This window comes from Rhinatrema bivittatum, chromosome 4 (genome assembly GCF_901001135.1).
Source record: "Rhinatrema bivittatum chromosome 4, aRhiBiv1.1, whole genome shotgun sequence".
NCBI lineage: Eukaryota > Metazoa > Chordata > Amphibia > Gymnophiona > Rhinatrematidae > Rhinatrema > Rhinatrema bivittatum.
In genome coordinates this window covers 424831714-424850817 of record NC_042618.1, presented here as the reverse complement: position 1 = coordinate 424850817, position 19104 = coordinate 424831714, and the positions used below count along the sequence as shown (strand labels likewise).

At 44.3% G+C, this 19104-nt stretch overlaps 1 long non-coding RNA gene across 1 annotated transcript in view; it reads left to right on the top strand.

Annotated features, from left to right (window-relative positions):
- The window catches only part of LOC115089557, a 79648-nt gene extending 61255 nt beyond the window's left edge, over nucleotides 1-18393 (top strand). Inside the window, exons 2-3 of the long non-coding RNA XR_003856163.1 lie at nucleotides 7272-7373; nucleotides 17165-18393. This is a non-coding gene — a long non-coding RNA (uncharacterized LOC115089557). The remainder of the gene's footprint in view (nucleotides 1-7271; nucleotides 7374-17164) is intronic.
- The last annotated feature ends 711 nt before the right edge of the window (nucleotides 18394-19104 follow it).

Sequence of the window (19104 nt, the reverse complement as noted above, 5' to 3'; positions counted from 1 at the left end):
GGCGTGCGCAAGTTACGCCTGCCAGAGGCAGGCGTAACTTGATGAAATAAGGTGGGGGGGGGGGGGATTTAGGTAGGGCTGGGGGGTGGGTTAGATAGTGGAAGGGAGGGAAAGGTGGAGGGAACGGGGAAAGCCATCGGGCCTCCCCTAGGGCTCGGCGTGCACAAGTGTGCACCCCCTTGCGCGCACCGACCCCGGATTTTATAATATGCACGCGGCAACGCACGCATGTTATAAAATCAGGTGTTCATAACTTTTAAAATCGGCCCCATATTGCACAGCTTAACGCAAATTAAAAAGGTGTAGTTATTTCCCGCATTAAAATTGTGCGATATGGCTTCACAACTTGCGAAGCCAGCCCACTTGGCCAGAAATCCTGTCCCAAACTCCTCCCCCTTTTCCAAATTAGCATTGCACCGTGCATTATGGGGCTTTTCACATGCGAAAAGCCCATAACGTGGTTTGGAAAATAACCCCCTAAGTTTTGCTTTACCAGATTGTGTGTAGAGTGTTATATGGCATAATATACCTCCATAAGGCCACCAAATACAGTAATCGGATTTGTTCTATTTTCATAATAGGAGGTCTAATGGTGATTTAGGACCTGGTGTAATTTTTGCAGTGTTGCCTTTTCATAGGTAGGGTTGTTACTAGGATATGGTAGGTTTACTATCATTTTTGCAAGGTTTTGCATTATTACAAAATGTCCCTGGTAGTGGATGGAGTTTGTGCTGCTGTTACTGATGTACCATCTGAATTTGAATAATATTTATCTTTGGTGAGTGGTAAAGGGAAATGTCCTTGTTCTGTTCTGCACCCTTTGATGGGGGATTTTCTGTTAACCCAGAGTATTGTAGAACTTCAGGTGCAGGTTTTATATTGGCATTCTGTTCTATCTTGTGTAGACCCCAGACTTTACTCCTATATAGAATTTTATTGATTAATGCTCTCATATAAATTTAACAGTAAATTTACGTAATGGTTGAAACTGGCCAAGGTTTTTTTTTATTGTTTAGAAAGTCCTTTTGTCTAGAAATACTACTGGCATGCATGCCCAGCACTTTGAGACAATAGTGCAAAATATTTATCTTTATCTTAACTTAAATTTCTTAATCACCTAAGAATATGCAAAGTGATATACATAATAAAATATGCATAATAAATAACATAAAACCAAAATAGCACAAATGCATAAAAACATAACACAAATGGAATCCCTTTTGGAGGATTATGGCTCCTTAGGGCACATAACTAATTTCTTTCTCTTCATGTCCTGCTCCGGCTAGCAATTCCATCCCACTCTTGACTCTCAATCCCTGAGGGGGATTCCTTTTATGGGGGTAAGCTCTCGCTTGTGGCCCAGAAGATGTTAAAAGGTTCACAGTGTGTATATACTGTATTGGTACTTCCCATGAGATGAGAGGCTGTAATAACTTGGACAGGACCAGGTCTGGGTGTTAAATAAAAGTTTACTGATTAATACTCATAAATTAAAGACCATTCATCCATAATATTGAAGTTACTTCTGAATGTTGGTACGTTTAGTACTGGGTAAGTAGGCATCCTTTTTTTTCAGGCGTCTGGGTAGCCTCATGGTAATTTTAATGCGTACATCGTACCCAGTGGTTGTGAGGGAATCCTAGTGAAGGGGTCCCCAAATTTACTGCAAAAATCCTACCTTCGGACATCTTCTCCTCGGACACAGATCTGAAGGGGTCTCCTGCTCTTGTTCTTCCTTCCTCAGTAGTTCCTTCATCCTGTATTTACTGATATTTCTAGGGGACTTTCCTTGGGGAAAAGTCGGTGGCATCAGGCATAGTCTCAGCTCTGCAATCCCAGTGGGGAAGGGGGATAAAAAAACCCCACATAAGTGTTCAAAATAAAATCCTTTACTGGTGAAGCTTGTTTACAAGTGAAAATTGCAATAGGTTTACTTGTGCTCTGTGATAAGTCAATACAGGAAAATGAAGTTCCAAAACTCTCAATTAATAGCAATTCTGCACATCCCTCATTCCTTGGGCAGCAGGTACTTTTGGGCAACAACCCTCTCCCTGAGCAATTCCCCTTGTGGTACCCTCCACTACTGGATGCAGCTCCTGACATCCAGAAGAACTGAACCTGGATGCTTCTCTTTAGATACAAATTGAACCTCTGCTGATGCTTTCTTCAGACAGCAACCCCACAGACCTTTTCCTTGTAAAGAAGTCTTCTCTTTGAGACTCCACAAAGATGAATCCTCTCTCTCCAACTCTGAAGAAATCTTTTCTGGGACAGATGAGAAGTTAGGAATTATCTTCCCCTTAGATGTCTTCTAGGCATAGGGACAGGGAGGGATTTAGTGTTTTTGGCACCCCTGGGCATTGTTGGTGCTGTTACCTCCATCTCTTCCCTTTCCTCCCGAGTTTGGAAAACAGGGAGCAGAAGGTCTAAGGCACAGTCCCCTTATATTCTATGGCACCTCATGGGTAAATTCTGTAGCAAAAATTAAAAAATTCGGAAGCAAATTGGCAAACATTTCCATCCTTTGTATTACATTATAAAAATAAATTAGTTTTACAGGATATTTATGAGTATAATTAATTGTATTTTTATTAGTGAAGAAAAGTGATCTCAAGCATCAGTGCAGGGATTAGAGCTCAGCGATGGGGAGAGAAAGGTAGGAGGATCAGGAATTGGGAGAAGAGAAAGGGGGAGGAGTGAGAGAAGGAAAAAGTCTAGGGCTGGGGAAGATTATGAATCTGGGTTGGGAAAGAGGAAGGAAAAAGGGAGATTCTTCTATTTAGAAAGGAAAGGAAGGAGTAGGAAAGGTTGGGGCGTGGATTCCAGGATCTGGGGAAAAGGGAGAGGTAGGAAGGGAGGTTCCAGGATCTGGGGGATAGAATCCAAGATCAAGGGAGGGAGGATGTGAATTAGAGTGGCTGGGGAGAGGCAGGAGGTGTCCCTACCATACTCTGGTCCAGCTCCTCCTTGCATCTCCTCTTTAACATCCCACCCAATATAACATAACTTGGCACCAATCCCTTCTCTGACACAAAAATTGCCTCCTGCCCTTGTTCCCCTCTCTCTCACACACAGACATACACAGCCCAGCTGATCCCCCTCATCCTACAGCCTCTCTCCCCACCTCCAATTATCTCTACTCAGCCCCTCCTAGTCTCCCTAAAATGACACCCCCCCTCCCCACCACCATTTGCTCTGTCTGCTGCAGGTTTGATCCCTTTCCTCTCCTGTTACCTGCATGCTGCCTGGTGGGGAGGGGCTGGATCAGGAAACAGAGGGATGCTCTCTTTGAGTGAGATTCGGCACAACTGAGAGGCAGCAAATCTTCAGCCAGCCTGATGCCCCCTCCTCCCCCCCCCCCCCCAGATTTTTCCTGCCCTAGGCACAGGCCTAGGGTGCCTAGTGACACATCCAGGCCTAGTGAGGTATTCTGCTATCATATAATTTATCTGTAGTGATCTATAGCAGACTGATTTGTTCCTTTTTCCTAATAGGAAGTGTATTGGTGTTCTAGGGCCTGGTGTAATGTGTAGTGTTGCCTTTTCATAGATAAGGTTGTTACTGTTTGCGTGCTGGCAGTTAGGGTTGTTTTGATATGGGAAGTTTACTATATTGTAATGGTAATTCCATGGTAATTCCATTTATTCATGGCTTTCTAGGGTACCTAATACCTTTCCCTTGACCATGGGTTCTGCTTTTTTTGGATGGGCACAGGACAGAGACTGAATGATGCAGGGGTGGGGTGGGGGTGGGGGCAGCACATTAATTGTTCGTACAGGGCAGCAAAAAAGCTAGCACCGGCCCTGTTTCTGTGATTTAGTCAAGATACTTTTTGGCCTTCATTAAGAAAGAAAAATAGATCATGTCTGTTTGTCTGTCTGTCTGTGAAGTAGCAAAGAAACCGGAAAATGGATTTAGATGAAATTTGATATTTGAAAGGTATATATACAAAGAAGAGTCAAAACTGATACTTTCAAACTATGTCTGTCAACAAAGGCATTCAGGTTACATGAAGCTTTACCAAGGAAGGCTGAAGTACTCATGTACTTGCAACCTTGCTAATTATGTAGATGGTATCTAAGAGAGACACAGTGAGCTGGGTGAAAGTGAGGCTGGGGAAATGAAGAACGAGAAGACTTGCCGTAGTTGGGGAGAGGGACCTGGGAAGGGAAATGAGTAGAGGGGGAAAGGATGTGAGTCAGAAGAAGATTAAGGGCATAGAGGAGAGGAAGAAGTGTAGCAGAGTGGAGAGGCAGCTTACATGTAAGTGCTGGTGGGAAGGAACATCTTTGGAAATGTTGTGTATTCCTTGAGTTCACTTTACCAAGCTTCTTGATCCTTACTTATGGTCCTATAGGGGTTTTTGGGGTTTTTTTGCTACTTTGGATGCTGACCAAAGAAAGATGCCTTTTTTCTCCAAGGGACCCTGACAAAACCTTTTGTTTTTAATTTTCTATTTTTACATGGGTCTAGCATGTTCTGCCATTTTTAAACTTTCACTCTACAGGGGTAATTTTCAAAGCCATTTATAAGCATAAAACCTGGTTGTACTAAAATAGCCTGAGGTTCTGTGCAGGTAAAAGCACACGTTAAATGCATACTTTTACACAGACTGTAGAGAGGCATTCTGGGAGGGTGGAGTTGGAGCAGAATTGGCATTTATGTGTGAGGAGAAGGTGTAACTTTATGCAAGGTTATTTGTTCTGGACCAATTACTCAAGCATTTTTAAAACAAAGTGAGGCAGATTTTGAAAGCAGCACGCATGGGGTACATTTGTGCACGCTACCTGGCGTGCACAAATGTACACCTGATTTTATAACATGTGCGTGCTGCCGCGCGCGTGTTATAAATCCGGGGTCGGCGCAAGCAAGGGGGTGCATACTTGTGCACCTTGCACGCGACGAGCACTAGGGGAGCCCCGATGGCTTTTCCCGTTCCCTCCAAGGCCTTTACAAAATCTGAGCGGCCTCGGAGGGAACTTTTCTTCCGCTCCCCCCCACCTTCCCCTCCCTTCCCCTATCTAACCTACCCCCAGCCCTACCTAAATCCCCCCCTACCTTATTTCATTTTTTACGCCTGCCTCTGGCAGGCTTTTCTTGCGCACACCGGCCAGCTGCCGGCGTGCCATCCCCGGCACAGCCGCTGTGCCGGAGGCCTCGGTCCCGCCCCCGGACCACCCCCAGACCGGCACCACGCCTACACCCCCACCCCCTTCCCGCCCCTTTTTCAAAGCCCCGGGACATACGTGCATCCCAGGGCTTACGCGCGCCGCCAAGCCTATGCAAAATAGGCTTGGCACACGCGGGGGGGGGGGGGTTTAAAGGGTTATGTATGTATATTACGCGCGTAACCCTTTGAAAATCTACCCCACTGTGTGCAAGTTCACGTTGAAAATCCTCAGTAAAGTATGCGTGCACTGTGTGCATACAGATTTTACCACAATACAGGGAGTGATAAAATGACTCTCCCTAAGATTATGATGAATGGCATGGCAGCATCAGTCACTACAGCTGTACATCCCTATGCTGGGAAGGATTTCCCATCAGGCTGCTCTGATATTTCCAACAATGGCCAAGAAAGTGATGCAGTCCAGCACCTGTGCAGTGAGAATCTCAGAAGGATGTATGAAATCAAACACAGAGAAATTCCCTAACCCTTCTTCCTGTCCATCTGTGGCTTATCTACCAGCTCACAGAGCACCCACTGACTCAGAGATTAGGGCAAAACTATTAGTAAGAGCAATCACGGTGCATACAGAGTGGATCAATCAATAACAGAGGTTTACAGTCCCCACCAGAACTGCACCCACATAATTACAGCAGAGGACAGAATCCACAGAGCTGGTGGTCCAAGAGTTAATCATAGTTTATTTTTATTTTTTTTAACCTGGGATGAGAAAAGAAATATCCCCATTCTAAAGCTAATATGGTCATTATTCCAAGGAGATTACCGTAGGAGAGAAAACTAGTTTTCATGAATCATTTTTCGTGAGTTTATTCAAAACTTGGGAGGTGTGGATTCGCACCATGGTTTTCTGAGATCGTTTAGCTCCAAGCCCATTTTTGTAGTGCTGATGAACAAGGTAAAAGAGCAACCCATTGCCCCTGCATCCATAAAACCACTCTGGTAGGTTAAGAGCCAATGTTTATTGCAGAATTCATATTTACAAAGTCTGTCGACACCATGGGCGAGAGGCACCTTGGCACAATGCAGTGCAGACTCCGGCCAGGAGCATTATTCTGTGCTGCTTAGCATTCACACGTCTGGTTGGGTTTCCTCTCTTCTTTGACAGCAGTCTGATTCCTGGACAAGCTTTTGGGCTCAGTTTGCAAAAAGGATTTCTCCTCTTCTGTAACTGTGGCAAATAAGTTATTTTCAAAATCGGACTCTCGGATGTTATTGAGCCCTGTAAAACTTCCCTCATCTGCAAATCTGGGAATATTAAGTGCAGCAAAAGTAAATGTGCTGTGCTTGGCAAATGTATGCCGTAAAACCACCCTGAGAGTCCTCGGAGGCCAAAAACTTATGACCCAATGGTAGCATTAATGGACCATTCTCATAGAATGCCCTGGGTACACCAGGAGGGCAAAATAATCCGTGTGTATGATGGGAAGGTTACAGTTTAGCTGCTGATTCAGGGAGATGCCATATTCTGGGGCTAGGTGGGTAATTCTTTCTCCGGGAGACAAAAACTGCTGTAACAAGGCTTCTGTCTTCCTCTGGATCACCAGTAGGGAGCTGGCAGAGGCAGCTGCAGAAGGTTGAACATGATGGTCTTAATGTTGCTATGGCAACAGAAACACAGGATATAGCCAGGAAAATGTAGAGCAGCAGAAACTTGGTAAATTTCCCAGCAGGACGACAAGGACCAACGTTGACTGGGATGAGCATGGGAAAAGAGGACAGGGTTAAAGATCCTGAAGACATAGGGCCTTATTCAATTAAGATTTTTTTTTTTCTATGGGCACAGAACAGAAAAAAAAAGAAAAGTCCAGTCTGAGTTAGGCCCAGAGCATTGTAAGTTGGTAGCACTGTCTCCCTCAGAACTGCAAATTAAATAAACAGATGCATTGTTACAAACTGGAGAAATCGTATGTGCTCTTCGAAGTCTCATTTTCCAGGCTCCATTCCTTCCTTCACCATGTTTAAGCGTTGGAGTTTCCTCTCCTGAGATTTCCTCTGTCTTTATAAACTTCTGAAAAACCCATAAGATTAACATTTTCAGGGGGAGGGAGTTAAATCTGTCTCTCTGTCCTTCCTTTCTTCTCAGAATACTCTGTGCCATCAATCCGGATCAAACCATGGAGAGAGAGAGATTCCTTCCTTCCTGACCACTGCACCCCAAGGACAGATTAAGGCTGCTTCTGTGCAGGTACCAGAATTTTAATGTGGTCTATTAATACCTGATGATTTATATGTCTGTGTTTTTAATTGTTTACTGCAGTGTGGCCTTTGGAGGATGCAGAATGTCAAATGTAAATTGTGACTTCTCCTGTAGCTTTTTTTTTCCCTGCGCACATGAGCAGCAGCGGAAACGGTTTGGATTCATCTTCCAGAAACGGAGCATGCGATCAATATTCCTCTGGCCCCCCCTCAGTACTCTCTTTCACCATGAAAATTAGTAACTAGATGAATCGGGTGCTAATAACACCAACATAAAAAGCACTTGCTTTGTGGTGATGTAGACGGTGCCCCGACAGTGTATTAACTTCCAAAAAAAGACAGTGCCAGCAGCCGTGCATTACAAGACTCTGGATATACTGTAAGTGCAGGAAATTAATTATTTGAACAAGAAATGTGGCAGTTTCCCTGATAGCCTCCTTACCTTTGCGTTAAAGGGGGTGGCAGTAATGAATTAGGCTATCAGCTTTATATGTTTGCAGATTGGCTGACAGAAGGCAAAAGTCATATATACCATACTTTTTAGTAACTATTTGATTTATAAAGAAAAATCCATTGGCTCCATGTTGTATGTGAAATGTATTCTCCTCTCTTATTTACCTGAGAAAATGGAGGGATTTCACAGGCACTTTACAGCCCTCAGTTTCTCATAGCACAAAACCTCAGCCCTTTCCTATTTCGTAGTCAAATATCCTTTTACTTAATTGCAGGAATAGAACTTATGTTACCTCCTAATGCACAAGTTTTAGGGCTCATCTGAAGATGGCTCCTTTGTGCTCTTGAATGCTTTTGTACAGCATCCTCTCTGATCTAAAACAAGGTATCACAGTCTGCAAAGACCTGGTAAATCATGCACACATTTGGCAAAGGTTATTAACCTATGTGCCTGATGCCTCTCTCTAGTATTGGCTCCATTTTGCATTGACAAAACACACTTTACGCAAAACTCTTATACATTCCGGTATAACAAAGGCAATTTACACATATGGATAGTGGGAGTGCTTCTTTGCAAAAAGCAGCTAGGAATATGATCTTGTAACCATAGGTCAAAAACCATTCAGATCCTCTATACTTGTATTAGTTCTCAATACCTTTTTTTTGTATGTATTCTCCTCTGCGTTTGGTAGCCCAGTTCCCAGGGCTATGTCACTAACATCCTAGACTTCTTTGCTTCTCTGACACACCTCACAATTTACAGCTACTGGGATGCTGGGGTTCCATTGGCAGGAAGAAGGTATATATATATCCTCCTGGGCCTTTGATTCAAAATACTGTCAGACACTCTTATTCACCCTTCAAATCTCAGTTCAATAGGTACTCAAAGAGGGAAGGATCTCCATGAATTGAGGTCACAAAGAAAAACACAGTCCGCAGTCCAGTAGTGGTGTTCAACAAAAAATAGGTTTCCGTCAATTTAGAAAACCAGAATCCAGGCCAAAATGGAAAAAATCATTAGCATAAAAAGTAAAATAACAATTCCAAGGGCTGCAGTTTCTTTGTCTATAATGCGCCTCCTCTTTACTCTTCTTTTCTGATATGTGTCAGGAATTGGTCAAAAACCACAAAAAGCCACATAACTCCCAGTTTTCTTCAACTCTCTTCAATTGGTGAGCTGTGAAGCCTAACAAAAACACTTCCTCGCTTTAGTGAGTCATGAGGTCTACCAGGAACGCCTCCAAACTCCTGAGTCAAGATAGCCTTTCCCCAAGGGCTTCACCTCCAAGCCTCTCTTTAAGAGCTAACCCAGTATGTAAAAGATAAGACCCATCCCGAAAGGGGGACAGCCAAAGGCTAGGGGAGTATCCCCCAAAATGCAAAAATCCCCAAAAAGATGTCACTAGCAAAAATGTTCAGCAAGGGTTGCGAAGCCACATCACATATTTATTTTTACTATTTAATAAAATCTTGAAACTGCCACAAAGTCTCTGTTCTTATTTGCTGAACACTACTATCAATCGCAGATTTCTGCATTCAAGAGGCAAAGAGAGCTTCTTATTCAATATAAATAAGGCCAGACTCAAAGGCTGTGGAGCTGATGCTTGGCCAGCGTTTGCTGATAGATGCCTCAGGGCTCTTCCTAAAAGATAACCAAACTTGTTAAGATCATTCATTACACTAATTTCCTCACAAAACAAAGATCCATTTATTCATAGCACTTTACAGCGTCATTGTTCAATCGAGCAATAACGCTCTCCTACTTCTTAACTAAAAAAAGCTCAGCTCAGCAGACTCTCACTGTTGCGCATCCCAGCTGCACTGGTGCCGCGACCGGGCCTGCTCACCTCGAGCTTCCCTCCATGAGCTCCGGGCACTCCTCTCTCGCCACTGCAGCCAGCTCATGGTGTCCTCTGCACCTTCCCCGCTCACCTCCGTCATCGCAGGCCTCACAGCTGAGCTCCCATCAGGGCTCCGCGTCCTTGGCCCTGCCCCTAGGTGCTTGCGCGGCCCGCACCCCTCCAGGGCGGGAACCTCGGGCCGGATGCCTCCCGATGACGTCACCTGAGCACCACTTAAAAGGCGAGGTCCTTCCCACAGTTCCTCGCCGTGGCAAATGGGTCGTCACGTATCGTGAAGCTAGTTGCCATCCTGTGTTCCTGCTTCCTTGATCCTGTGCTTGTTCCAGTGTTCCTGCATTCCTTGTTCCTGTGCTTGTTCCTGTGTTCCTGTGTCTTCCAGTGCTCCTGCATTCCTGTGTTCCCGTGGTCCTTCCTGTGTTCCAGCTTCTTCGTTCCACTACCTAGGTTGTACCTCCTCAGACTGATACTCGGTACTGACCTCGGCTTGCCTTTGACCATGTTTGGACCGCTGCTTGGATCTGACCTCTTCTTGATACTGACCATGCTCAGACTGATACCTGGAACTGACCTCTGCCTAATACTGACCACGCTCGGACTGATACCTGGAACTGACCCTTGCTTTGGCTGACCACACTTGGATGCATACCCTGGCTTTGACCCTTGCGCTCTACTCGGACATTCTCTTTGCTTCTCCTGTGACCACCAGGCCTGCTTGTTCTGACGTCACTCATGGCCTTCTCCAAGCTAGACCACTAGGCGCTGCCTACCTTGACTGGAGGACCTTCAACTCCTGTTCCATTCCAGTGGTCTCCGGTACTCTCAGTTCCGGTCTAGCTTGTCTGTTCTCCACTAGCCACGCACCTCTGCTCTTGGTGGGCACACCTCTCTGCTACCTCTCCGGGAGACCCTCCAAGGCCCACCTAAGCCCAGGCGGTCCGGGAATCCAAGGGCTCAACCCACGGAGCCCCCGGACTGTTATTGGTGAAGCTCCAGCTAGCCTCAGTCTCCTTGTGTTCTCTGCCTCCTGGCGGCAGGTGCCCTCTGGGGACCCTCAGAGAGCCGTACCAATCCTGCGCCAGGCCAAGGGTCCACCTCCAGTGCAACACTCACAGACTCTCATAGGTGGAACTGGAACACATGATTCCACTAAAACCAATCAGATTAATGGAAAGCCTTCAATCTAATTGGTTAACTGTTCAAAACCTTTAAAAAAAACCAAAAAAAAACAAGCTCATAAAAGAACCTGAAAGAGAATGTTAAAACTACATACACTGTCCCTGCTCTTTTTACTGCATTTAATCCATGGGTTCAACAGTGTTTAGGTGAAAGATCCATCCTCCTTCTAAACTGTAAAGCTTCTTGTCCCAATTACCTCTTCAAATGTTTTTCTTCATACAGTCCAAATCTAAGCACCTCGAGGAAATAAATGTATGTCCTTTCATAATCCCTAAGAGCAAAGGTATCACTAGCTCCTTTTGAACTGTCGTTTCAAAAGCACACAGAGTGCAGGCCATTAATGGTCTTGATCAGAAATAATCTTTAGTGGAAGCTTCAAATCAAGCAATACAAAGACCGTGGTCCCTCGACATGGAACCTGTGTTGGGAAGGACAACATCATCTAAAAGAAAAGAACAAATTTACAGTGACAGGTCAAATTGAAGCTACTGTCAAAAACATGATAGCCACAAATATATAGACAGGGAAACAATCGTTCATGATTCCTATGACACGCTGTGAAAAAAGACAGCCTTCCAAAGGCTATCACTTACAGCACATAAACTCAGGTTCTGAAAACCATGCCAAAAATCTTTACTACTCAGCCATCCAAAGGTATGTATTAAAATGGCAAACAGGAGAGAAAATAAAAACAGTAGTACATAAAGGACTGGATAAGTTCTTGGAGGAGAAGTCCATTACCTGCTATTAATTAAGTTGACTTAGAAAATAGCCACTGCTATCACTAACAACGGTAACATGGAATAGACTTAGTTTTTGGGTACTTGCCATGTTCTTATGGCCTGGATTGGCCACTGTTGGAAACAGGATGCTGGGCTTGATGGACCCTTGGTCTGACCCAGTATGGCATGTTCTTATGTTCTTATAATGAGTGGAGTGGACTGAGTAAAAGTTTCTCGGTTGTTTAGTCTTTCAAAGAGTACAAAGACCAGGGAACGCACAATTAAGTTACTAGGTGATATATTTAAAACTAATAAGAGAAAATATTTCTTTACTCAATGTATAATTAAGCTCTGGAATTCATTGCCAGAGGATGTGGTGAAAGCTATTAGTGTAGTTACATTTAAAATAGGTTTGGACAAGTTCCTGGAGGAAAAGCCAATAAACAATTATTAAGGTGGACTTTTGGAAATCCACTGCTTATTCCTTTCAGAAGAAGCATGGAATTTATCTATCCCTTGGGATCCTGCCAGATACTTGTGACCTGGATTGGCCACTGTTGGAAACAGGATACTGGGCTTGATGGACCTTTGGTCAGACCCAGTATGGAAAGTCTTATGTTCTTTCAAAGGAATTGTCACCTTAATAAGACCCAGACAGAGTGTCAAAGCAGGAGCGGCTCAAGGCAATCTGCTGCCTGAGGTGAAGGATGAAATATCGCGCCCCCCCCCCCCCCATATGGCACGATGCAGGTGAAATCAGCAAGATGGCCAGGACAGGGGGGAGGCAATGAAGGGTGAAGTGACTTACCCAAGGTCACAAGGAGTAGCAATAGGATTTGAACCCTGGCTTTCCTTTGTTTGCAGCCCATTGCTCTAACCACTCAGCTTTTGGGCCTGCTATTTTTTTGTTCTCAGTCTTCAGCATCCCCACTAGGGGGTGTTGGAGAAATGTTTAATGAAGCAGGGCAGCCTTTGGCCACCCCACCCTTTGGGTCTAGAAACAGAACTCCACCATTCCCTATTGCCTGCCTCCCACCCTTCTCTGGGATCTGCCCCCTGGGGGTGTGAGAGGTTGGTGAATGGAGGGAGTCTGTGTGTGTGACACACTCTCTCTTAGTGCCAATGCAAGGGTAGTAGATGCCCTAAACAAACCTTACAGCCTTTCATTCCCCCTTCCCTCCCCTCCCCACACAATTTAAATGTATGCATTCTTTTCTATTTTAAAATTTATTAACTTCCCCAACCTAAAAAGGCAGATTTCCTATGGAAAATAGACATTCAATGTACAATCTTCTGAAGTAAAAATATCACTTACAACCACATATATATATATTTGATTACACTGCAAAAAAGACACTTTTAATAATAATAGTTTAACAGACTTAATAAACTAACTTTTCTCATAGTAATCAAGGCAGTTTACTGAATCCCATATGGTATTAGGCCTATGGTAAAGGGCACTGGGTATGGATTTGGCTCACAGAAAGCCAGAAATAAACTGAACTACAATTCCAATACTCAGGCCGATACAGTACAGTGCGCTCCATCGTTAGCCTGCTCTTGGACGCGCGTTTTCCCTTACCCCTTATTCAGTAAGGGGAGGAAAACGCGCGTCCAACCCGTGGCACCTAATAGCGCCCTCAACATGCAAATGCATGTTGATGGCCCTATTAGGTATGCACGCGGGATACTGTAAGTAAAATGTGCAGCCAAGCCGCACATTTTATTTTCAGAAATTAGCACCGAACCAAAGGTCGGTGCTAATTTCTTCTGGCACCGGGAAAGTGCACAGAAAAGCAGTAAAAACTGCTTTTCTGTGCACCCTCCGACTTAATATCATAGCGATATTAAGCCAGGTTGTTGTAAATCCCTGCACAGAAACTACATGCTAGCAGAATACCTAAAGCCTCAATCACACAAGCAGAACACAGACAGACTCTCACCAAATACAGAATAAAGAGACCTTAACATATAAATTGAAATGTGCAGACAAAAACTGAACTGGAAATCACAAGAAGCCAAACTCTGTAACAATGCAAACACAATCAAGAAATATAAACCTTTAAACATACCAAGGGGAAACACAGGTTGCACTGTAGGCCCTTTTCTGCCACCGGCTGCAGGGAAAACACTGGTGGCACCACAGTGACTCTTCTTCAGCTGCTGGATTGTCCTTTTGCTGGTGAGGACAATCCAAGTTCTGTGCCGCTAGGACCTTCCTTTTGCTGGCAAGAAGTGGGAACCCTGCCAAAACGTCACAATTCTGTACCTCCGGGATCTTCCTTTTGCTGGCAGGGAGTGGGAACCCTGCCAAAACGTCACAATTCTGTACCTCCGGGATCTTCCTTTTGCTGGCAGGGAGTGGGAACCCTGCCAAAACGTCACAATTCTGTACCTCCGGGATCTTCCTTTTGCTGGCAGGGAGTGGGAACCCTGCCAAAACGTCACAATTCTGTACCTCCGGGATCTTCCTTTTGCTGGCAGGGAGTGGGAACCCTGCCAGCACATCACAGTTCTGCGCTGCTGCGGGACCTTTCTTTTGCTGGCAGGAAGTGGAAATACAGCCAGCATGTCACTGCTCCATGCCGCCAGCACTGCAGGTTTTCCTGCCAGCAGAGTTATTTGCCTGAATGAAGGGTAGGGTGGCTGTGGCAGGAAGGTTTCAGGGGGCAATTTTGCAGCCTCAAAATCTTGCCGCCCAAGGCAGCCGCCTCACCCTGCCTCATTATAGAACCGCTCCCGCGTCAAAGAGACAAAACTTAAACACCACACATATCACATGCCAGGGAACTCAGTAATATAAGACCACTCAATTTCCCCTCTGTGGCCACCAGGAGCCAGAGAGTGGAGATCCACCATTGCTCTTAGTAAATCAAAAAAATGGTAAAGTTTCCAACTCATTCATCTCAAGTTAGAAATATCATGGCAGGACTGTAACCAGTGTAAAACCAGTGGGGCATCAACTCTGGACTGGCAAGTACAGTTACAGTGCTTGAAAACTGGAGTAATTTTGTCCACCTACAAGAGGACAGGGACACATGATCCTAAGCAGCTGGGAGCCTGTCATAATTATGAAGGTAATTTTATAACCCCGTGTCGAAAGAACACGTGGATTTCAGCCTTAATGTTCAAAGCGGACTTACACGTGTAAATCTGCCTTGAAAATTAACAGGTACATGGGTTCCCCTGCATGGCCCATGTACAAAATCCTAAGCCTGCTTGGGAGCAGCTGTAACCTGTGCATGTACAGTACATTTACACAAATACATTAGAAAATAGTAAGTATGCACATAAATGCTTTCCCTGCCCTAACTCCATCCTCGGGAACACCTCTTCCAAGTACACATTAAAGTACGTGTAAAATTGCTTCTGCATGTACTGAGCATACAACCCCTGGGGTAAGTTTCAAAAAGCCATTTTGCATGCGTAAATAAATACTTTTGAACATTACTCCCTATAAGATCAAAACAAGAGGAGGGATTCTCAATGAGCCCTATAAAATGTGACTAGTCTGCATGATTCTTACACTTATCCAGGCTCCGAGGCAGGGAGCGGGGATAAGAACATAAGAACATAAGAAAATGCCATACTGGGTCAGACCAAGGGTCCATCAAGCCCAGCATCCTGTTTCCAACAGTGGCCAATCCAGGCCATAAGAACCTGGCAATTACCCAAAAACTAAGTCTATTCCATGTAACCAATGCATTGCTAATGGCAGTGGCTATTCTCTAAGTGAACTTAATAGCAGGTAATGGACTTCTCCTCCAAGAACTTATCCAATCCTTTTTTAAACACAGCTATATTAACTGCACTAACCACATCCTCCGGCAACAAATTCCAGAGTCTAGTTGTGCGTTGAGTAAAAAAGAACTTTCTCCGATTAGTTTTAAATGTGCCCCATGCTAACTTCATGGAGTGCCCCCTAGTCTTTCTACTATCCGAAAGAGTAAATAACCGATTCACATCTACCCGTTCTAGACCTCTCATGATTTTAAACACCTCTATCATATCCCCCCTCAGTCGTCTCTTCTCCAAGCTGAAAAGTCCTAACCTCTTTAGTCTTTCCTCATAGGATCCACGCCACATGGTCAGCAGGAACGACGCTCTGACTGTGCGGCCTCATGACGATAGTAACTGCCCCCCCTAGACTTCTATGGGCAGCTTAGCCTGTCTGATAGGGTTTGTCAGGAGGAGAAACCCCATATGCCAACCTCATTGGGCTTCAAGGTTGGACATTTGCTAATTCAAAGCTCAGGGATAGAGGGGAAGGGTTGGTTTGGGTGGCGTGGACGTATATAAGGATGCACAATCTTGGTGCTAACCCCTGTTCTTCCTGCCTCCATGCAGCCTCAGCCTCCAGAGCCGACTCCCATCCACGCTCCCAAGTTACACTGTAACGCCAGGCAGAATCCTTGGTCTATCCCATCTCATAATCTATGGATGCAAAGTTCATTGTATCATTGTAATTTGCATTTGTCAAGTTCATAGTCACAGCATTGGGGCAGAAGTACTTGAGCCTGGAGAGTTTACAGGAGGTGAGGGCCAGAAAGAACCATGTTAAGACCTTACAGACACCACCAGGGTCTTTCTGTTGCCTGGGTCCACAGGTTCTCAGTATGGCGGCAGACTGGTTCTCCCCTGCCAAGGCCTTAGCAAGGCTCGGAGGAATGGTGTCCTTGCTTGCATGTGGGGAGCTGTCCAGTCAATATGGCCTTCCGGAAGGATCAAGACGTTGCTTGAAGCAGGTCCACGGGACCCAAGGTGATTAGCCAAGGCCAAGGGTCTTACTCTTTCCTCCTCATCCTCTTGTTGCCCCATCCTTAAGGAAAGGCAAGAAGGGGACATATTTGGGATGTGACTGTGTAGTTTAGGAGGGGTCAAGAACCTAGGCTAAGTGATTGCTAATTACATATTAATAAAGTTGTGGCCATATAATTATTCCATTTGATAAATGCCCTGAGTTTTATTGTGTTTGTGCATTTTCTGTTTGGGGATCCTCCCTATCACCATCCTGGGTTCAGTCACAGCTGTCCAAGTTACTCTTATTGACTGGAAATGTGGTGGTGTCTTGGATCTCCCATTCAATTTATTCTCTCTTGTTGCTCTTTTTTTGTATATTGTGATGCTCTGTCTTGATTACAATCGCTTATATAATTAAAAACAGATAAGAAGAAAAAGAAGAAGAAAAGAAAAAGAAGCCTGGTGGGAAAGATGGCACTGGCCCTTTAAAACATATTTCACATGGCAAAATTTAGCCAGCATTTTAAAATAGGAGAAAGGCAGTTAACATTTTTTTTTTGTAAGGTATTATCTAATAATGTAAAAGGAAGAGGGCTTGTTCAGACTAGCTTTCCTATTTTCATGCAAGTGAAATCAAACTTTAAACATGCTAAAATCCCGTCCACTGGAAGTGAGGTGCTAGAAATTCTGTACGCATTGTGGGTGAATGGATGACCGTAAGCAGAATGGTGGGTGTTAGTTAGTGGCACGTCCATGGTTTCCGCTTCGATGTGCTCTGAGTATCTTTGTTTCAAGTTGTCCTAAATAATCTTCTCGTTTGTTTTCAGAACATCCCATAAATATCTGCTTTAGCGATGGGCGCCATTCGACAAAACACAAATGTTTCTATTTTGAATGAAACAAGTTCCTTGCTGGCAGTTTTGAAAGAAGATATGTTCCAGATATGATTGACCCCCCACCTATTTTTTCAGGACATTTTATGTTGGAATGGGTGTACTGGTGATCTGTTTTTCATTTTGTGTTGCACTGAGGGGACAAATGGTCTTATTTCATGACTGCAGCACTTTAATATCAACCTGGAAATTTACAATTAGTTGTAGTGTTAGAAAGCTCAGGTTTTTGGATATCGGTATATCCCCAGGAAGCAATACAGGTTGGAGAGTTTTCCTCACTGCTGAAGGTAGTAGAGACAAAAGTAGTATCTGAATTCAAGAAAGCATGGGATACATACTGGGGATTTCTAAAGAAGTGATGAGAATTATAATGCTAAATGAATTGGACTGATGGGCGGACTGGATGGGCTATACAGTCTTTTTCTGCCGTCATGTTTCTATGTGTTTTAAATTGGGATTTGTTACTGTAATCGTATATGGGAAAACATTTGAAGGCGGTTATGCAGGTGAATTGCTCAACACAAGATTTATATTCAAACAAATGTTACAACAGCACTAATGGTGCTGCAGCTTCAAAGGAAAAATCCTTTTCCAAATGACCTTAGCTTTTTTTGTGAAGAAAGCTGTCAAATCTAATCCCAGAGCAGGCTGATAGCAATGAGAAATCAGAACAAAAAGAACAATTCCAGATGCTTGAAATGCGATCTTTACATCCTGAATGGTTTACATGTGGACACAGTGACCTGACAAATATCTTTCTGAACGTGGCTATACAGAGATTATTTGCTTCTTCAGTCAAACAGGCGTTGGAGGTCACTGTGGTGCCATGTTCACATTATTATGGACTGTGAAGGAATTCAGAAAGGCGGTGAGACATTGACTTGATATTAATTGGGTAAATGTTTTCCCATCACATATATACACATTACTTGCTGTCGGAACGAGAGCCTCTGTAACCACTGAACCCCCAGGAGTACACAGACATGCTGATGACCTATTGCATTTCTTTGTTAATTGCACTCAGGATATACCTGGCTTTCAGCATTGTAGACACATTCAAGATTGACTTAAAGCTTTGCAGAAAAGCTGATTGGATACCAGTATTCTTTTTTGCTGGGAATGTATTAAGTTTATGTAATAAACTTTATAAACCAGGCCTCTGAGCCAGAGATTAAAGGATGTTTTTCTTTTTTTTTTTTTCTTAATGGGAGGATTGTTGCTAAAACTTTCAGTGCAAAGGTGCTTTGAATCTGGCTCAGAAGTTATACCAGAAAGTCGGTGAATATAACAGAGGCTTAGCTGTCAGCAGCTGTGTTAACAGTTTTGTTGTCTAAATTCTCTTTGTTTCTCCAAGCATTACCGCAGTTCATGAAGTAATAACAGGCCAATTATGTTCAAGAAGCGAAAGCATCTTCAGTTCCCGTATCATTTTTCAGACGTAAGAGTTAGTCCAGTGGCTGAGGAACTTGGAAAGAAAGAGGATGGAGAGGGCACACGTATCAAGGCTGCTCCTGGATTTCCTACCACCCAAATCATTTTACTTTCACGCAGCTGGCAGACACTGAGAGCAGGTACCATCGCTAGGCTTTGAAATGCATCTGAGCATTTTCATAATCACAGAATCCAGATGCTAAGAAAATGTCTCAATCTTCCAATGGCATGCAAGGTCTTGCTTCAGGTGCACTGCATGGATGGAGAAGCCCCGGTCTCTGGGTATCACCAGAGAGCATCCTGTCTGCAGGTGCTGGTTCTGGGGTGCAAGGCGCTGCCTCCCTATTTTTATTACCGTAGCAGCACAATGTTGGGATGCTCTGTCTTCCTGTAGGTGGGGGGACGGCGTGGGCGTGTGTTGCTGACTCCTAGATCTTGCTCGC